The sequence below is a fragment of the Oncorhynchus kisutch genome, linkage group LG29, assembly GCF_002021735.2.
Source record: "Oncorhynchus kisutch isolate 150728-3 linkage group LG29, Okis_V2, whole genome shotgun sequence".
Classification (NCBI taxonomy): Eukaryota; Metazoa; Chordata; class Actinopteri; order Salmoniformes; family Salmonidae; genus Oncorhynchus; species Oncorhynchus kisutch.
In genome coordinates, this window is record NC_034202.2 from 30013310 (window position 1) to 30028832 (window position 15523).

Genomic DNA, 15523 nt, shown 5'->3' on the forward strand with positions numbered 1-15523 from the left:
GTGGAAGAATCTGGTATCATCTTTGTGCCCCTAGTTTACAAGTCGTGACGTTTCATGATAAGATAGCTAATTCATTAACATAAACTCAGCTAGCTGGCTAACTCACTGTTATTGTCAATCTCATTGATCCAAAATCATTCAGACTTCAAAAGTACTTAAACACAATGAAGTCTTAAGAATAACTTAATAACTTTAAATTACACCCTGAAGCGGATAAGTCTGTATTGCTGAATTATTTTCCATAATTACAGTCTCCAATCCACCATTACTGTATGGTTAATTTGCTAAAATTTCGTACATAATAGCTGATTTTTCAGTTTTTTTCCAACAATGACCAATGCAAATGTTGTCTGTTTGCAAGAAAAACAAAATAGAGGTACAGAACTCATCGAAAATATTGAAAATACTCAAATGATTATGTGACACATATAGGCTACTGTAGTAAACTATTACTTTAAAAGCACATAGATTAGGTCGGAGTTCGACCAAAATGAGCATCTATATACTGACAAGTGACTGGAATAAATTTCCGCAAAGGCAGAAAGCAGGGGGGAGGAGGTGGGAATATTTTAGCCAATGAGAGGGCAGATTCGCATGTGAACAACAGGCACAAAGTTGCAACCTAAAAATGACAAAACTTCTATTTGATCAAATAAGCTTCATGTAGCAAATTAGCAATTACATTTTTTGATGACAAAAATCGACACTGACCTGCATACCAAAAAATCCCCACTTCTACTTGATAACGGTTTATTTTCACGGAGGAGAATTTTGGGGGTGAAGTCAGCCCTCTTGCTTTGCCTCTTCCTCTCTGGCTTCCCCAGAATCTCCTCATTGCCACCTATCAAAATGTACCTACATTAATTAAGGCTACTGTTTATTTGTGTATTTCACACTATGTTGGGGTAAAAATCTGATAATAATGCTTGTATGGATGTCGTCCCCAATACCTGCATTATACGTAAATAAGGGTGCAAATTCCACCAATCAATTTCAAGCGTATCCAAACAGTAGTTAGCATTTAGCAACAACAACAAAAAACACCACCCAAAATGGACAACATCTAAATTTCATGCTGCAAAAACAGAAAAATATATCCAAATCGGATTTTAGTAACCACATTCAGATTTGGGTTCAAATACTATTCAGGTTATTTCATAGACATTTTGGTATAAGTATTTTGTTGTTTCTTCTTTGAAAATACAAGTAGTTGAATATTGGATTGGATTTGTAGATACACTTGGTAAGTATAGGAATATCTGAAAATGTATTTTCAGACAAGTGTATTTTCAAATATAAATATTTAAATACTACATGCATTTGAACCCTGGTCGGTTTGCTCCTAGGGGTATTTGAAATAAGTATTTGGAAATAAGTATTTGAAAACCATTTTGGCTATTTATAGAAAGTTATTTCAAAATATTTTCAAATACTTCAAATAGAGGTATCTCAGTGGCAGTCGGTGCCTTTCAAAATAAGGAAGGACAATTCTTTTTGTTCATGAGATTGGCCTTATTTCGATTACAGCATATTTCTATTATTCCATTCCCCCTGTTCAATGTAACATCGATAAGTTTAGGCTACTACATGATACTCAAATGTTCTTAACAATAATTAAGATCGGAACTCAAAACAAAGTTGAGGCTCAACCATGAATTATTCTCAAACCATTGACCAAGTTAATCTTGCAGTAGGCTTACTACATACAGTACTAGTAAAAAACCAGTCAATATCAGGATGTTGTTTGAATCCCATGATTGGTTGCCTTTCAATATGCTAACTTTATTGGGTTTGGTGTTTCACAAAGTCATTCAGAAGAGGAAGCATTTGGCCATTCATGGACAGTCTTTAAAATACTTTAAGTCAGAAGCAGATAGTTGCACAAATAGAGTCTTATTATTTAGGCATGGCAGGTGTCCATAGCAACTGCTACATTTGGAGGGGGGGGGGGAAAGGAACATATATATTCAAGAGAAACAGTAATTACTTGTACTATAGGATGTAATGAGGAATCTGAAAAAAACAATCATAGATTTTACATTCAAAGCGCGATGTCATTGCTTTACACCATACCACACTCCAAAGCCATACACAACATAGACTTCTGAAGACGGGTATATTGTATCTACCCTACAGTGTCACTGTATCTTGTTAGCTCTCATAACCTTTGACCTCTCTGTAATTGTTATGCTTGCAGATGAAATCTCGCCTTATTTTGGTGCCAATGGCCTGCTGGCCAGTTTCTCATGCAGCTTCTGTAACGATCTAGAAAAGTTTAGTCCCAATTACACATTGCATCAGAGATAGAGAAAATGTAAAAACACACACATACACAAACATACACTTATAAAGTATGTGTCATTCAGGAAACAAAGGTATTGTTTTCTGTTAGTCCAGAATGGGTAGATGCATACGGACAATCTGAAAATATACGCTCTTTATAAACTTAACCCATAGATTAATAACTGTGTTGTAAGGGTAACTTGTTAAGAAAGCCAGCTATTTCACAACAATGAAGCCACGAGCCAGAAGCTCATTGCTTGTTTCAGAAAATAGAAACGTGATTTAGGCTAATAGCAAGGGTGAACTATCAAGAGACAAACATACTGTATAATCTGTGATGACTACAGTGTTGTACTAAAAGTTTACTATTCCATTAAACCATAAACCAATTTATAATGACAGAGGGACTCTTAAAAGGTCCCTAAATAAGACAAATTTGACAAACCTGGTCAAATAAAGTTGAAATTATATTATATAGGCTAATCGTGAACACAAATATTTTGTCGTTGATCAACAGAAACTGTCAAGAAAAGCGCAACAACCAAATTCTGAAATAGTTAAAGGCTAGCTGCTATCATCTTCACAAGACGACATGTAAAATGTACTGTATTTCTTAAATCAATAAATTTAATGACAATACATTTGAGTGTGATTTAGGCTAGGTAGCAAAAAAACTATCATTTGCACAACCACTGGATAATGTGTAAGGCTGTTGCAGACACAAATAGTCAGTGAACAAATAAAACCTTGACCAGCCACATGTCCTGCACCTTCAGAAAGTATTCATACCCCTCACCTTATTCCACATTTTGTTGTGTTACAGCCTTACATCTATTCACTCTGTCATTTAGGTTAGTATTGTGGAGTAAGTACAATGTTGTTGATCCATCCCCAGTTTTACCATATCACAGCCATTAAAACTATGTAACCGTTTTAAAGTCACCATGGGCCTCATAGTGAAATCCCTGAGCGGTTTCCTTCCTTACCGACAAATGAGTTAGGAAGAACGCCTGTATCTTTGTAGTGACTGTGTGTATTGATACACCATCCAAAGTATAATTTTTTAAAAATCACCATACTCAAAGGGATATTCAATGTCAGCTTTTGTTTATTTTTACCCATCTACCAATAGGCCCCCTTCTTTGTGAGGCATTGGAAAATGCCTCACTGCTTGACTGAGGGACCTTACAGACAATTGTACGTGTGGGATACAGAGATGAGGTAGTCATTCAAAAATCATGTTCAAAACTATTATTGCACACAGAGTGAGTCCATCGAACTTATTACATGACATGTTAAGCACATTTTTACTGGAGGCAAAAGAAACGCACACCTGTTTAGGTGAGGTGCTGGCTAGCGGAGTAGAACACCTGTTTAGGCGAGGTGCTGGCTAGCGGAGTAGAACACCTGTTTAGGTGAGGTGCTGGCTAGCGGAGTAGAACACCTGTTTAGGTGAGGTGCTGGCTAGAGGAGTAGAACACCTGTTTAGGCGAGGTGCTGGCTAGCGGAGTAGAACACCTGTTTAGGTGAGGTGCTGGCTAGCGGAGTAGAACACCTGTTTAGGCGAGGTGCTGGCTAGCGGAGTAGAACACCTGTTTAGGCGAGGTGCTGGCTAGCGGAGTAGAACACCTGTTTAGGTGAGGTGCTGGCTAGCGGAGTAGAACACCTGTTTAAGTGAGGTGCTGGCTAGCGGAGTAGAACACCTGTTTAGGTGAGGTGCTGGCTAGCGGAGTAGAACACCTGTTTAGGTGAGGTGCTGGCTAGCGGAGTAGAACACCTGTTTAGGTGAGGTGCTGGCTAGCGGAGTAGAACACCTGTTTAGGTGAGGTGCTGGCTAGCGGAGTAGAACACCTGTTTAGGTGAGGTGCTGGCTAGCGGAGTAGAACACCTGTTTAGGTGAGGTGCTGGCTAGCGGAGTAGAACACCTGTTTAGGTGAGGTGCTGGCTAGCGGAGTAGAACACCTGTTTAGGTGAGGTGCTGGCTAGCGGAGTAGAACACCTGTTTAGGTGAGGTGCTGGCTAGCGGAGTAGAACACCTGTTTAGGCGAGGTGCTGGCTAGCGGAGTAGAACACCTGTTTAGGTGAGGTGCTGGCTAGCGGAGTAGAACACCTGTTTAGGTGAGGTGCTGGCTAGCGGAGTAGAACACCTGTTTAGGTGAGGTGCTGGCTAGCGGAGTAGAATACCTGTTTAGGTGAGGTGCTGGCTAGTGGAGTAGAACACCTGTTTAGGTGAGGTGCTGGCTAGCGGAGTAGAACACCTGTTTAGGTGAGGTGCTGGCTAGAGGAGTAGAACACCTGTTTAGGCGAGGTGCTGGCTAGCGGAGTAGAACACCTGTTTAGGTGAGGTGCTGGCTAGCGGAGTAGAACACCTGTTTAGGTGAGGTGCTGGCTAGCGGAGTAGAACACCTGTTTAGGTGAGGTGCTGGCTAGCGGAGTAGAACAACTGTTTAGGTGAGGTGCTGGCTAGCGGAGTAGAACACCTGTTTAGGTGAGGTGCTGGCTAGCGGAGTAGAACACCTGTTTAGGTGAGGTGCTGGCTAGCGGAGTAGAACACCTGTTTAAGTGAGGTGCTGGCTAGCGGAGTAGAACACCTGTTTAAGTGAGGTGCTGGCTAGCGGAGTAGAACACCTGTTTAAGTGAGGTGCTGGCTAGCGGAGTAGAACACCTGTTTAAGTGAGGTGCTGGCTAGCGGAGTAGAACACCTGTTTAAGTGAGGTGCTGGCTAGCGGAGTAGAACACTTGAAAAAGAAAAGGAGAGGCGCACACTCTAGGAGCTCAGATTCAAAAATGTAATAACCTAATAACTAATGTTTCAACAGACGAGCTGTTTTCATCAGGGTATAATGACAAACACTGTGGGTCACTAGTTTATATCGTTTCAAAGGACACACAGGTGTCTTTAATCATGGCTGGGTGTGGCTTGATGTACAGATATAAATAGAACATATAAAAAGCATGAATGGATAACATATGATCATAGATACAATTTGGCTACATAAGACCACAAACATTTACAATGGATAGCAAAATCACAATAATCAAAATGTTTACTCCTGAACTTATTAAGGCTTGCCATAACAAAGGGGTTGAATACTTATTGACTCAATCAATTTCAGCTTTTCATTTGTTATTAATTTGTAAAAAAATTATAATAATAATCAAATAACATAATTCCACTTTGACATGATGTACTATTGTGTGTAGACTAGAGACACAACATCTACATGTAATACATTTTAAATTCAGGCTGTAACACAACAAGATGTGGAAACAGTCAAGTGGTGTGAGTACTTTCTGAAGGAACTGTATATGTCATTATGCCAAATATTTCCTTGGGCTAAATGTAATTGTCCCTTTCAGTGTAAAATGTCCTACAGCAGGCCACCATAGCTTGCATGAACATACTGCCATGTATTATCCCACACAGCATAACAATCGATTAGAGATTAAACACGTAAGACAAGCTACTTTTACTGTGCTTGACATGCAAGTTGATACAACATGTAAAGGCAAGTAGAGACCTGAAATTCTTAGAAACATACATGTTTCAATTGAAAGAAAAATAACAGTGTGTCCGGATCGTTAGGCCATATCCCCATTGTTACCTGTTCTCCCTTACCCTTACAAGAAAGCACACTTGTCAAAAGCTCCCTAAAATGTTAGCTACCTAGATGTTAAATTGTCTGAATCAGTCAGCACACCTTCCTAAAAATAATACTGGGAAGCAAGCTTCTATAAAGTGTCTATGATCCGTATAATTTGATAATCGTGATCCATTTCATGCAGGAAGTGTTCGTAAAGAACAATAATGGAAAAATCAGAGACCGTCTGTTTCTTCAGTGGATACTCATTAGGAAAAGAGAGATTTGTTTGTGCATAAACAAAAAGGATTTCCTAATAATAGCAGGTTTAACTGTTTTCATGGGTAAAACAAAACATCTAAAGATATGACTGTCGGCTATTTCCCCAAAAAGGAATTGCTACCCTATTAATAATAAACTAACAATGAGGTGTGGAAAGTCCTAATAGCCTTGACTTCTGTGGGTCAACTCTGGCTTTATAACACAAATGTCATTGTGTAGATAATACGTCTCAGGTTTTTCCACTGCACACCAGTGTCACTGTGCCTCTTTTAATGAGCTGTAGGCTTGTCCGTCATACAATTTTGGCCACTATGCTAAGAGTGTTTTTCACTAGCATGGGGCCTAAAAGGCTTTTCAGGAGGCCTAGGTGTAAACAAATAGAATATAAACTTACTCTGGCATTATCCACAAAAAGATACAGAAGAGTCTCTATTTGATTTATTTTCTTAAACCATCTGCAGATACTTTCCCTTTTGAATACACAGTGATCTAACCATGAATTGTAGAAAACCATATGGGTAGAAGGGTTAGCTAAGGACACACATGCACTTTGGCAAACATACCATTTCCCTATTAGAAACCAAGATACATTTCTGGCATCAGTGAAATGCCTGAGCCCTCGTGTATGTTTAAAGAGTAAGATGGAGAAGTATTTACATGCCCCTGTCTTTAGCCCAAATAAAATACATGTTTAAGGAATTCAAGCACACAAAGAAAGTACAGAGACACTACCGTACAGGCTAAAATAGATTCTGAAACAATAAATGGCTGTACGTTACAAAGTCCTTAGATCTTCACATGAGAGAAATGACAATCTACCTTAAAGTTCACTAAATATTTTAACAAGTGTTAGTGCTATGTTTGCCAATCCTATAACACCCCCACTGTGGTATTTGGGGGGGAGTGCTGAGAAAATGCATGGCTTGAATAATAATGTTATTTTTTTATTTTTTTTACTCAAATATTATCTAAAAAAAATCACATGACATAAAAAAGGAAATGTTATTTTCCATGGTGCGGCTTGGCTGCAGTGTGGGTTTGGTTGAATTCACCCTATCTATCTGACGATCAAGCCGATTCACTTTACATTTTAAGAAGCAGTCACCTTAGATCTGGCACAGAAAACTGATTGACAGAGTACTGGCAAATAAATAAACTAGAATATTGCCTAACTGAAATCCTTTCAACAAAGTCTCACCTATACTTGATAAACCAGTTGGGTTTTGCTATCTCAAGTATTATTTGAGTTATATGACCATTTCTCAAGTCAGGATTAGACTCCTAAGTGACTGTCACAGGGTAAGAATGTTAACAGCAGCCGGCAATCTTCTCAGATAGCTTGAACGCCAACTAACCAGTCAATTACCAGAGTTTGGTAGTTTACAAGCTTGTCACTATTGTGACGTTTAATAGTTTTGTCAAATAAATGATCAAGCCTAGTGATCAAATAGTGTTGTGGTTTTACCCTCTTCCACATCTTCCATCAGTAACATGTGTTAACAACTCTTCTTCCTGTGAAAATAGAGTAACTCCCATAGCAGTGGTTGTAGTACACTTAGCACTGGAAGGCACATACCCCTCAACTTTCTTTCCAACACTTTCACATGACGTAGACACACGCTTATTACCTCCTTGGCCTACTAGGCATATGTTCTTGGCAGTAGTCAAATAATGGTTGCTAATGGCAATGACACTACAATATGCTAAGTACAAAAGTTTTAAACCACAAATACAAAACTAGGAATGTTAAAATAATTACAAATCATATCAACAGCCAAAATACAAGTCCACAAACTTCTATGTAGCAGAGTGAGGCAACATTTCTGCATGTAGGCTAGGCCTGGGCGGCAGGGTAGCCTAGTGGTTAGAGCGTTGGACTAGTAACCGAGAGGTTGCAAGTTCGAATCCCCGAGCTGACAAGGTACAAATCTATTGTTCTGCCCCTGAACAAGGCAGTTAACCCACTGTTCCTAGGAAGTCATTGAAAATAAGAATTTGTTCTTAACTGACTTGCCTAGTAAAATAAAGGTTTAAAAAAGGCTAGGCTAGGCCTGTGAGAGAAATCTGTGTCACACAACATTTCTACATGTAGGCTAGGCCTGAGAGAAATCTGTGTCACACAATTTAGGGAAAATAGCACTATTAAGATGAAATCATTTCATAGAGTATATGCTCAGACAATTAATACTGAATAAAACATTTTAAGCTCACTTTTCCTCCTCTGCTTGAACTTTAGGTAAAGGCTACTCTTTACATGTTCATATTCCAAAGGGCTGCTACTCTGTTCTTTATTTGACTCTTATTATTATCTATCCTGATGCTTAGTCACTTTACCCTGAACGCATGTACATATCTACCTCAAATACCTTGTACCTCTGCACACTGACCTAGTACTCCCTGTATATAGCTCCACATTGATCTGGTACTCCCTGTATATAGCTCCACATTGATCTGGTACTCCCTGTATATAGCTCCACATTGATCTGGTACTCCCTGTATATAGCTCCACATTGATCTGGTACTCCCTGTATATAGCTCCACATTGATCTGGTACTCCCTGTATATAGCTCCACATTGATCTGGTACTCCCTGTATATAGCTGCACATTGATCTGGTACTCCCTGTATATAGCTCCACATTGATCTGGTATTCCCTGTATATAGCTCCACATTGATCTGGTACTCCCTGTATATAGCTCCACATTGATCTGGTACTCCCTGTATATAGCTCCACATTGATCTGGTACTCCCTGTATATAGCTCCAAATTGATCTGGTACTCCCTGTATAAAGCTCCACATTGATCTGGTACTGGTACTCCCTGTATATAGCTCCACATTGATCTGGTACTCCCTGTATATAGCTCCACATTGATCTGGTACTCCCTGTATATAGCTCCACATTGATCTGGTACTCCCTGTATATAGCTCCATATTGATCTGGTACTCCCTGTATATAGCTCCACATTGATCTGGTACTCCCTGTATATAGCTCCACATTGATCTGGTACTCCCTGTATGTAGCTCCACATTGATCTGGTACTCCCTGTATATAGCTCCATATTGATCTGGTACTCCCTGTATATAGCTCCACATTGATCTGGTACTCCCTGTATATAGCTCCACATTGATCTGGTACTCCCTGTATATAGCTCCATATTGATCTGGTACTCCCTGTATATAGCTCCATATTGATCTGGTACTCCCTGTATATAGCTCCACATTGATCTGGTACTCCCTGTATATAGCTCCATATTGATCTGGTACTCCCTGTATATAGCTCCACATTGATCTGGTACTCCCTGTATATAGCTCCACATTGATCTTGTACTCCCTGTTTATAGCTCCACATTGATCTGGTACTCCCTGTATATAGCTCCACATTGATCTGGTACTCCCTGTATGTAGCTCCACATAGATCTGGTACTCCCTGTATATAGCTCCATATTGATCTGGTACTCCCTGTATATAGCTCCACATTGATCTGGTACTCCCTGTATATAGCTCCATATTGATCTGGTACTCCCTGTATATAGCTGCACATTGATCTGGTACTGGTACTCCCTGTATATAGCTCCACATTGATCTGGTACACCCTGTATATAGCTCCATATTGATCTGGTACTCCCTGTATATAGCTCCATATTGATCTGGTACTCCCTGTATATAGCTCCATATTGATCTGGTACTCCCTGTATATAGCTCCACATTGATCTGGTACTCCCTGTATATAGCTCCATATTGATCTGGTACTCCCTGAATTTCGCTGTTTCGTGTATTTTATTTAATTCTTCTTGTGTTACTATTTTCTTTTTAAAACTCTGCATTGTTGGGAAGGGCTCGTAATCAAGCATTTCACTGTAAAGTCCTCACCAGTTGTATTCGAGCGCATGTGACAAATACAATTATATTTTTGAAGTATCTTTAAGAGGACATGATATGGTAATGTAAACTTGTCACTGAATTTTACACATCTTCAAATTGTCAGGATATATTTCAGGACTAAAATGAGCTATTTCCAGCATGACATCTCACAGCGTGCTCCTGAAAGGCCTATAATGGGCTTTCAAAAAAAATGACCAATATTGTCATCCGTGCCCCAGATTACACACGATTATACGTTTCTTAGTTGATTATAGCCTAATGCTCAAATATCATTACATAATGTGTCGGGGAGCCTCAGTTTCACATTTACTGATTTACTCAGCCAATGAGAACAACACGGCTGTTGTTTAGCTAATTGAGGGTTTTCTATGTCTGCAGTTTAAAGGCTTGCTGTGCTGAAGAGAAGGGGAGGCCCCAACGTTCTGCGGAGGGGAGGCACTATAAGAGTGGGTCCTCCATTTACAAATATCTCAATATGTCAATATTTGAGTGACCAGTTGCCAGAGAGCTGACAGCTGGGCTTGCTAACCCTGCAGAACACTCTCTGCAAGGAGGCAGCTTTGATTGAACATCAGTTCTAAGTTGGAACTATGAAAACTGAGAGGCTGAATCCTTTCTATGTGCTTGAGCAAAAGTGGAGAGGAAGTCATACTAAACTGCAAATACATTTTTCCTCTGGCTTTGTAATCCATTAACAAATACATTTCTAAACAAGATTTGGAACCCATTGCTTGATTATGGAATTAACCACACAAACAAGCACGTGGTACCCTTAAGAGCTGAAGGGTATGCCATTACATTTTCATCATACTTTTGTTCTGTTAGCACAAATAGGCTACATGGCTTACCTTTCAATTTAAACTGGACGCCTCCGAAACCTCCCCACCTGGCAATGACATCCCAGATCACATTTGATGTCCTGGCAGTGCCTTCGTGAGCCAATCCAGAACTATCGCTATGGACAAAATACTGAATCAATTATTATATGAATCAAAGCTCGACATCTTGAATTTAACAGTTTTTCTTTTGTGATTGCTCATATGAAGAGTTCTTGTAAGACATTGGTTTGCAAACAAACTCCTTCAACTCTGCTAGCCTCTCTAAATTGTAGCCAGAATAAAAAGGTTTTTCCTTCACAAACTGAAAATATGTTGTGATAGTTGTAGGTACTATGTAATGATGTGCATGTAGTTACACTGTTATTCTTATTACAATTACAATGGGACAACTGGGCCTGTTTACTATCTGTTGTGGTTCAATTAATGAACTCTGTATGAAAATCAGATTGAACAGAAATGGAACAGCATAGATGGATGTTGGATGCCAAACTCCCTCTAAAGAATAGGCCTAAATGTGCCAGCAAACAGGCTTCAATTGCAATACTTCACAATACTGGCACTTATTACAACAATGACAATTTCATCCATCATAACATACTCTGCACACATCCTCAAATCACTACAATAGTGGATGTTTTCAGTCCAAACTTGCCATATCAAACCAAAATAGTTAACATAAAATAGCATCTCTCCATCTCATCATCAAAGGGAAAATGGATCATGATACAGAAAAATTAGAGGGTACAATTATTCTTTATAATGTACATTTGAGTTATGAGTTTTATCTTGAGATGTGTATCTTGAGGCTCCTTGTCAACAGGCATTTCAAACAATGGATACCTCAATGTATGTTTGCTATACTACAGTTCAGCACACATGACACTATTCTTCATGATGTATATAGAAAACAGCCTATGATTCATGGACCATTTAGTCAAAACCTATTAGCCATATGTAGGGCTATACCAATTTCAGGATTCTGTGAAGGGATTGTTATCCAAAGTTTGCAGGACTTAGGCCTCCAATGCAGTATAGGCCCAACAATGAGACATATTGGCATCAGGCCAAAGAAAGGCTGTGAATTAATTTTGAATTTGTTTTCACTTCATAAAGACCTGTGTAAGATTTAGGTTACACCTGTCAACTATATAACCTCATAAAAATCACAGAGTTATAGGTGCTTAGTAATTCACACCTCTCTGAAAGCACAGACTGCATACCAGCAATTTATGGCACCCTCAATAATATTAATAATAATAATAATAATAATAATAATTGAACATCCATAGTGATACGCTACTTCTGAGCCCAATTGTTTTTATTTATCCACAAAATATCTGATCGCAATTTAACGTTCATTGGGTGTGGTCTATGACGTCACAAGTACGACCAAATTACATGTATTTGGGAGGAGATGCGACACGCAACACACGCATGTCAGTAGCAGCCAGTGTACATGCGCGGTCAAAACGTGTGGCCGGTCATTCGTCACAACTCACAGTGCCAAGCAAAGTTTCTGTTGTGGAGTTACCGGTATATCAAGCTACATAAAGTAGGCCTATTATATATAGTCTATAGGACAGAAAATACTCAATAGTAGTCTATAACCATTAGTAGGTAGTTGTATGGGGGTGAATGGGATACAAGCCGAACCGAAACAAGTTCTACTTAAAAATGTAATTATCCGAAAAGGACATTGTGGACAATCTCTAACTGATTCAATAAAGTTTGACATAATGGACGACGTGATATAGCCCTACAGTAGCCTATTATTCACCCAAAAAACCCTTCAACGTGCAACATTTGTACCATTATGCAAAATCTGATATTTCAGCGAAAAAAATGTAGATGTTAGATGTGATCATATAGTGTAGTCCGAGTTTGGTCTAATATTGAGCAAGTCAACACATAGGCCTACCGAGGGGGCTCATACTGAGTCAATCGTGCCACCAAGGTCATCTCTTTGAGTGTTTCAAATGTGCTGTCAACTCCCTAACCGGTGCTGTGTGAGCCCTATCTTTTGCAATCACCTCAAAAGATTCGAAGATTGATGTTTCTCTGCCGTTTCATTCTAATAGGCTATACTCCTAACCTTGATGCCCAAGTCCGGTGCTGAAATCCACATGCGGCGCAGAGGCAACAGTCTCAACAACTTTGAGAGATGGACAGGATGTTTTGCCCAAGTGATCAACTGTCTAATCAATCGTAACTAAAATTGTTAAAACTAATAAAACTGTTTGTGTTTTCGGGGGTAGGCCCACATCTCAGTGGATAAGACAATCTCTTGATGAACAAATGCACTATCTCAAGCACCCGTGTGCTGTAATTTATAATACAAATCGGACGGTCTCTCATAGGCCACATTTATGGGTGAAATGGTGAGAAGTAGATTATAAACTACTCATATATTGTTTCTAGATTAAAATCTTTTTAAAATGGTCCCTCTTCTAATTTCCTATACGGTCATGTGCGTTAATATAGCCTAGCTGGAATTGCGCAACACAGATCGTGACAATAAAAGAGGGCATTCATTTTGTAAAACATGGCACCAAAATCCAGAGCAGATGGACAATCTTTCTTTTATCGTTGAACTAAATCAGCACTGTCTTTTATACTTTTAGCGGGGGATATTGGATCAAAATGTAGGCTACCTTTCTGAGTCAGGCAGATGTTAATGTATAATTTAATTTGACAAATGTCAGACACCATGCATCCCAATTTTAACTTCTGGTACAGCATGTGCCAAAACATTGGTTTGAGGGTTTTATTGCAATTTTACTTCTATTTCGTGCCAACAAGTGTTGACTTGATAGAGGTTGGGCAAATTTGGGCATAGTCCGGGAAAATAGCTAACAGACTGAGTTACATGGTGGTTTTAAATTGCATGCCCGCTCCTTCTCATTCACAAATTAAAGACCATTATAAATGTGTTTATTCCGCTTTTCTTACTACACCGCCTGCACTGGACTCCAGATGTTTCGAGCAAATTATCCTTATTTTGTCTCACTTGTCTCATCCATTTTTAACCATGGTGTCTCATTCATAATGACGTTTTCAAACAGACAGAAGTAGAACTGAGTCAACACAATTAATATTTCTGTCAAAAATCGGAAGGAGTAAAACTAAGGAAATAAGCATTGATGTTGAGAATAATGACAGATGACAACCTGGGACGTCATGACAGTGTGCAGCGCGTCTTTTTTGTCGGGTGCAATGTAAACGGACCAGGCTATTGTCAAACTAGACTGTCTGCAATCAATAAACCCCACAATAGCGTATGTCATTCTGCATTTAAATTCTACTTCAATGAGCCTCTAGAATGAAATAAAGTTTTTTGATTCTGATGTATATTTTGGTGGGAAATCAAGAAATGGAGGCAATGGAACTCAGCGGAAAATGTTCCGTAGGCTATGTTCTAAGATTCACTTACAATTAAGTTTTGTATATCTCATATATTGGGAATAACTGTCGTTTCTCTTCTTATAAATAGCCTAACATAGATACTATTAACACCCGCCCCTTCCCTCACTTTTCCTATTTCTTACCTGCTGTCCTAAGCTTGTTCTCCAGTGGCGACAGCGTTTTGCAGCTTCCCCGGTTTTTCCCCGGCAAGGCTTCGAGTTTTTTAATATTTTCCCTTACTTTGTTTCATTTCTCACTTCCATCTTCTTTCATCTCATCAATAAACACACGCTGCAGCCTACCTTCATAGAGGACCTAAACGAGTTTAAAATGTACCCACCCATTTTTTAACTATACGTTGAATATTTTGGACAGGCACGCCTTTTCATTTACGATTGGAACAGAGAGCCATCTCTTGAGCGGTGTAGGTTGGAAGATATATCGGTCAGCGTGGTTTTGCCCCAATCATTGAGTCGTATACCCTCTCTACGGAGCGCGGTGGGACGGTGAAACTGGCTCCATTGGGGCTCTGAAATAGTAAATGTTCCACCTACGCAGACGGGGAAATTGTTTGATCCAATATGGACAACCGAAGGCTGTAGTTTCTTAATTAAATTCTGCTCTCTGGGTCTTAAAATGCTCATCCATGTAGAATGTATGTCTTGTTCGCAGAATGTTCTCTAAGGAAATCATTGTTATAGTGGTCATCAAGTGTTCATTTCGTCTTACAAGCTTTTATCCTAAAATATAATGAAGCAGGCCTATATTGGAATTATGACTTGGTCTATAATTTAAACAGAAGCACTCTCAAGTCTCAATATTCCATCCTCGATCAAAAGGGCAGTCAATTGAGAATTATGTCGATCATGTGTCTGTACTTTGCATTGGACAATGTCGTTGTCAGTAACCGCTAGCGATTGGTTTGCAGCTTTATATTGGATGACGTACCTGCCTATCATTTTTAGTACCAACAAGCTAGATTGCCTGCCGTGTCTTTTACTTTCTACGCATTTCTATTTTCTCATTTATTTATTTTTCAACGTCCCTAGCTGACCTCAAGCCAAGTGGGGGAAAAAATGCTGACGGTTTAGCTGGCCAATCAGATTGAGTAAAGCAATATTAAAAAATGTTGTTCTCCAATGCGTTCACATATAGACAGACCTACAGTATGTTCTGACTGGCAAGAAATAAAGAAATAGTGACCCCCCTTTCCTCGTACCCCCTCCGTGTGCCCCCTCCTCGTCTAGACAGTGA

At 39.4% G+C, this 15523-nt stretch overlaps 1 protein-coding gene across 1 annotated transcript in view; it reads right to left on the reverse strand.

Annotated features, from left to right (window-relative positions):
• The window catches only part of zbtb20 (zinc finger and BTB domain containing 20), a 49054-nt gene extending 34040 nt beyond the window's left edge, over nt 1-15014 (reverse strand). Inside the window, exons 1-2 of the mRNA XM_020466085.2 lie at nt 14413-15014; nt 10877-10983 (exon numbers count right to left, since the gene is read on the reverse strand). The gene's annotated coding sequence lies outside the window, so the exon portion shown is untranslated. The remainder of the gene's footprint in view (nt 1-10876; nt 10984-14412) is intronic.
• Between the last annotated feature and the right edge of the window lie 509 nt (nt 15015-15523).